This window comes from Hylobates moloch, unplaced genomic scaffold, assembly GCF_009828535.3.
Source record: "Hylobates moloch isolate HMO894 unplaced genomic scaffold, HMol_V3 SCAFFOLD_19, whole genome shotgun sequence".
Classification (NCBI taxonomy): Eukaryota; Metazoa; Chordata; class Mammalia; order Primates; family Hylobatidae; genus Hylobates; species Hylobates moloch.
Window position 1 is genome coordinate 64,602,774 of NW_026652294.1, and position 6,000 is coordinate 64,608,773.

Genomic DNA, 6,000 nt, shown 5'->3' on the forward strand with positions numbered 1-6,000 from the left:
GCAGTAAGTTCATCTCTTTTGTGGATGTTTACAAACCTCTTTTCCTGAAAGTTCTATATACTCCAGCTAACCTACCTTCTAATGAAATATGTATCCTGAGAAATGAACATTGCTCCCTCCAAACTCTTGCTGAGGACACTTCTGCTTTTCCCAAGTTGCTCTTTTCCTCTTTTTACAGTGAATGTATTATTGTCTAACATACCATATCATTTACTTTACTGATTATATTTATTCTTCTATTACTGGCCTCTCCCTGGCAGAATCTAAGTTCCATGAAGGCAGAAGTTTTGTGTCTTTTGTTTGTTGACTGATGTATACCAGGCATCTTGAGCACCATTTCTTTCTATCCCAAATGACATTTTTTCATTTTGCAGGTTTCAGTTGTACATGTTTGTAGTGTTTCTGGGATAAGAGCAACTTTACTCCAAGTAAGAGAAGGATTGGGAGTGTTGATCTTGGCCAACTTTTTTAATGGCCATTCTGCTCATACTATGAATGTCTTCCTACTTGGCTGCATTTTGGAATGGGCAACTAGTGTGACTTGGTACTCATGGGGTTCAAACTACAGAATGAGAAGACCGCATAATGATTCAAAGACTCCCTGATGTGTTGGTTGGCTAAGGGGAGGAGTGGGAACTGACTACATAAAAGGGAAAATACCATAGTGTCTTGAATTATCCAGGCTAAAAACTTCTTTCATTTTTGGATATCATCTTTGTCTTCTGTACCTGGGGAGAACCAAATCCTCTGATGCTTCCTTCCCAGAATTTTCCTGCGCCAGTTACCAATTTATCAGCTGAGTTGAATGTGACAAAAACTCCAAAATTATGGTTGCTTCATCAAGATAATATTATAGTTCATTTTTTCATAAAAATAATGCAAAGGTAGAAGGATTGGCATGGTGGCACCATGGGGTCATCAGGGATCCAGGCATCTTTCAACACTACTGTATCTAATGTGTTGTTCTTGTCTTCCTGATCCAGGATGGTGGCGGAGGATGTGCCTTTATATCTGTATTTCAGGCTGGAAGTGCTATGAAAGTACAAGGAAATGAGGCAAAAATGCTCCTGTCTAACACTGTTGCTATAATTTAATTGCCAGAACTTAGTCTGATGGCTATTGCTATCTACAAGGGAGGTCTGGAAATGTAGCTTTTATTCCTGATGGCCCATGTCATCAGAAAATGTTGATTTTTTTTTTCTTTTTCTTGTTTGGCGCAAAATACAGTCATTTAATAACAAATGCTCCCCCCAACCTCACCCCATCACAGCACCCTGAGAATCATGGGTCCAACTGTGTGGGAGGGTGCTGTGGAAAGCCAGGGTGAATGGGGACAGCGGGTAAGGGGTTGGGTGGGCCCCTGCACCTCCTGTCACTGGCTCCTGGGAGCACAGAATCAGGCTGGGCACAGAGGCCTCTTCTTTGCCTAGGCACCAGCAGGGCAGCTCTATCCAAGAGAGGCCAGGGCTGCCCACCGGCCCAGTCAGAGAGCATGAGGGGTCAGGGCTGGCTGGAGAAAGGAGGAGGAGAGAAGTGACTGTGTCCATCACACTTAGGTCTTCTGGCCTGCTTCTGCCACGTCCAGCTGCTGGGAGCTGGCCTCAGCCCTGTGAGGGGCCACCGGCGCTCACTCTAGCCTTGCCTTATTGGCCTTCTTCTCAGACCTCACTGCCTCATCGTGGGCTTCCCGCTTCTCCATCAGCTTGTTGGCCTCTCGGGTTTTTCGCCTCTTGTCAAACATGATCTTCTGGTGTAGGTACTTCTCCCACTTCTTCATCATCATAATGGCCAGGTGCTTGGCCTCGCTCTCCTCCACCTGGGCTAGCCGCTGCTCATTCTCCAGCTTCAAGGCACCTGTCTTCCCCTTCATTTTCTGCTCCTCCAGGGCTGCCAGCTGGGCCTCTTCCTCCTTTTTTGAACCAGTCTCTGCATCTTCTTCCTCCTCCTCCTTTTCATTTTCTCCCCCTTCATCACCATCATCTTCGTTGTCGTCGTCCTCTTCCTCCTCCTCTTCTGATGCATACAGGATTCCTGGGTCCTTTCCCTGCTGTAGAGCCAGCAGCCTCAGTTTTTCAGGTGGGACGTGATCTCCTTCCTTCTTGGTCACAAAAGGTGAAAGACGTGGGAGCAGCTGCACCCCAGGGAAGCACTCTGCCATGGGGAGGAGAAGCCTAGCGTTTACCGAGTCAAACACCCACTGGGGCTGCGGGTAGCACCTGCCAATGATGGAGGTCTGCTGCCCAGGCAAGTCGACAATCTGGTGGGTGATGCGGGAGTCTGTGATGTCATAGGTGGCCCCGATGCACAAAGACTTGTCCCAGGACACTTCCCCCCCCAAAACTGATGACCAAGGCCAGGGCCTCACGGGGCACCTCTCGGTTCAGGAAGAACGTCGGGCCCTCAGAAAGCTTCTTGTGCTTCTCCTGCGCCTCCAGCTTCTTCCTGCGGTCTTCCTCCTGCGCTGACATCTCCCAATTGGCGGGAAACTCATCCACCTCGGGCTCCTCCTCTGTGGCAGGCACCACCCTGCGGGCCAGGCTGGCACTGAGGGCAGCCATTTTCTCCATGGAGCTCTCAGAGTCCAATGCATGGGTGCCCTCACTGGCCTTTGCTTCTCCTTGGGCCTGACCCTTGAGCTTCAGTGGGTAGTGGAGGTTAAGCCCCTGGTAGAGGTGGAAGTAGACGAAGCCTAGCAGGGTGCTGTAGAATTGGTGAAGGTGGCCATGACCCTGTAGTCCATGTCTGTTGGGTGGTCATGGGAGAAGGCATAAGTGGTGATTCACACGATGGGCTGTCCCAGGAACTTGACCTGGTAGTAAATGCCTTTGATGGACAGGAAGACCTTGTGGCAGGGCACTAGCAGCGATGATGCAGTGCATGAACTCCATGGTGAATGGTCTGCACATGGCCCTTGCCAGTCCGTAGGAAGGTAGAAAAGAGGAATCACATGGAGAGGGCATTGTCTAGGTCCCGCAGGGCATCAGTGAATGTAGGGTACCGTTCCTTGCTGATGTGGTCAAGTTTGTAGTTGGGCTTATTGTCCTTTAGACGCTCTACAGTGTTTCCACTTGCTCTTCCCATAGGCCTTCAGGAGCTTCCGGACTAACACCTTGTATTCCCAGAACTTGTTGACGATGGGTTCATGGAGGAGAAACCTGATGTCTTTGATAAGGTAAAAAGTTCGGGCTACTGTAGAACTTTTGTTAACCTTCTTCTTGTGTTTGGGTTCATGGGGATAAATGCCCTTCAGAATGCACAGCCGCCTAAAGTCAGCCAGGCTCAGCTGGAGCGTCTTCTGGGCTATGTTCTGGGTGATGTAGTTGGTGGCTGAGCCTGGTTCATACTTCTTCCCAAGGCCTCCCATGGCTCCACGTTGAGGAGCCGACTAGAGCTGCGCGGACAGACAGCGCCACTTCCTCCCGACAAAGTTTTTATTACTAACAAAGAGAGAGAGAAATTAGTAGGCGGGAAAGTTGCCTTCTCAATTCAAACCACCTTTATGATACTCAGTAACTAAAACCCAAGTTATTATAATTACTAAGTACCTCAACTTTCTTCTCTGCAAGTTTAGAATGCCAACTTCATTGTTTAGAATAGTATTCTCTTCATTTCTCTCTCTAACTCAAATACTTTAAATAGCTCCCAATTAATAACTGGAAATTTTTCAATTTCACTTGTGGCGTCATATGATAGAAAGAATCAAGCTTAGAAATACCTAAAAATAAGAGTGATGACTTCTCATGATCCTGGGTGTTGGCTGGGTGTTTCCTCTGCCAGTCTCACCCACTCTTACTGATGCAGCTGCAATTAGCTGGAGGGATGGTGGACTGGAAAATCCCAGATGGATGTAAGTGCCACTCATCTCTGGCAGTATCTGCTGGCTCTTGGCTGCAGCACTGAGGTTCTCCTTCATTCGGCCTCTCATCCTCCAGGAGTCTAGACCAACTGCTTTGTGCTCACAGGGCTGCTGCATTCCCAGTTGACAAAAACTTATGTTGCAAGGTGTCTTAGGTCCTAGCCTTGGCAACCATGCTACTCCTGACACATTTCTATCACAAGTCCAGTCCTGAGTCAAGGCTTGGAGAAATAGTCTACATTTCTGTTTCGAATAAGAGGCAAAGCATATTGAATAGGGGAATGTTTTCTAGGACAGGAAATTGTGACCATTTTTTGGTAATTCACACTGGTAGCTACAGGATTTTGGACAAACCACTTAACATGGCTGAAATGTCAATTTCCTCATCTGGAAAATAGGGATGGTAATTACCCTGAGAGTATTTCAGAAGTAGATGATGTCAGGTTTATAAAGTGCCTAGAGTAAAATGATATTTAGTCAATATTAATTCTACCCTATTCAAGCTTCTCCCAGATCCTGCCATACATCGTCCTGACTCTGTGTGGACCCTGCACTCCAGCTGATTTCTTCATGGTCCTCTGAAGCTACCACTGAGGTTCCCACTTAGTGCTTCTGCCATTCCCTTTAACTGAAATGTTTTTCCTTCCCTTCTTAGTCTAAAAAACTTTATCCATACCTTAGCTTATGACGTCATTTCCTTAATCAATCTTTGCCTCCTCTGGTCACCATGATTTCTTCGTTGTCTAGATTCTAGCAGCCCTTGTAACTTATGCCACAATCTTGCCCTTTGATTATGTGGTTTCCTGTGACTTTTGCATTGCCTTATGGGGTTATTTTCATATTAATACTCTTTACCATTTTAACTGCGTGTCACCAACTATACTATGAACTTCTAAAGAACGGAGAATGTAGAGAAGAATGGTGAAACAGAAAGAGACTTGAAGGATTAGTCATATGACCCCAGTTTTGTTTTTTGTTTTGTTTTGTTTTTTGAGACGGAGTCTCACTCTGTCGCCCAGGCAGGAGTGCAGTGGCGCAATCTCGTCTCACTGCAAGCTCCGCCTCCTGAGTTCCCGCCATTCTCCTGCCTCAGCCTCTCTGAGTAGCTGGGACTACAGGCGCCCGCCACCACGCCCGGCTAATTTTTTGTATTTTTAGTAGAGACGGGGTTTCACCGTATGACCCCAGTTTTAGTCTTTAATGCTTACTAGCTGAATAAATATGAGCCAGTCACTTAACTTTTCTGAACTTTAGTTCCAGAATCATTAAAATGATAAAATTTGGAGCCTGCTTAGTGTTGTTGCAAGGATCAGATAAGGGCACAGATAGAAAAGTTCGAGTGCTGTAAAGTATCACATATATATATTTGGCCTGTTGTGGTGTGTTTAATGAAAATTCATTGCATAAATATTAAATATAATAAATATAAAACACAGGAAACTAGATTTATTGAGTTTATTGGTACAGGAACATAGATGTTCTTTTAATTTATACCCCCTTCCCTCCCCAAGGAACCAGAATACCACAGTTTTGGCATCATCAATTTAATGGGCTCAAGTTGAATGACTCCATCATGTCCAGTTATAATTCCAATTCTCATTATAGTTTAGCAAGAGAGAAAACCCAAGTGGAGGTCAAATATTATTCTAAAATCTTTCTGCTGCAAAGTTTCTTTTAGAGAAAATATTCTGGAGAAGCCTAAGTTTTGGCCAACTGTTTCATAAGTTGGGTGTTAGTGTGGTTACAGTTAAGTTAACTTAAACACAACAGGAGAAACTTTGTTTTGTATACAGCACTACATGAAGGCCTCTCATCATGGTTCAAATAGTTTAAATCCATTGGATTAGAGTGATGTTAGACTTGCAAGAATGTACCTTGTCTAGCTTCTGTGCAAAACTGTATATGCAGACCCTCAAGACTTGCCCATGTATATTAAAGTATTTCCAGGGGTAAAGAGCTATGAATTTCAGTATCTATCACATTTATTTTCAAGAAGGTTGTTTTACTGTTGAACAGCGAACTCATTGCAATTTGATATATGTTTGTCTGGTTTTGTCCTAAATGGAGGTGGTGAACAGCTGGTCAGTATCATTTTTATGACAATTTGAATTTGTTGATACGTTGTCCCTCTTTTCTTCTTTCAT

At 45.1% G+C, this 6,000-nt stretch overlaps 1 pseudogene; it reads right to left on the bottom strand.

The window, feature by feature from the left end:
• Positions 1-1,627: 1,627 nt before the first annotated feature.
• LOC116458573 (pescadillo homolog) lies at positions 1,628-3,364 on the bottom strand (annotated as a pseudogene).
• Between the last annotated feature and the right edge of the window lie 2,636 nt (positions 3,365-6,000).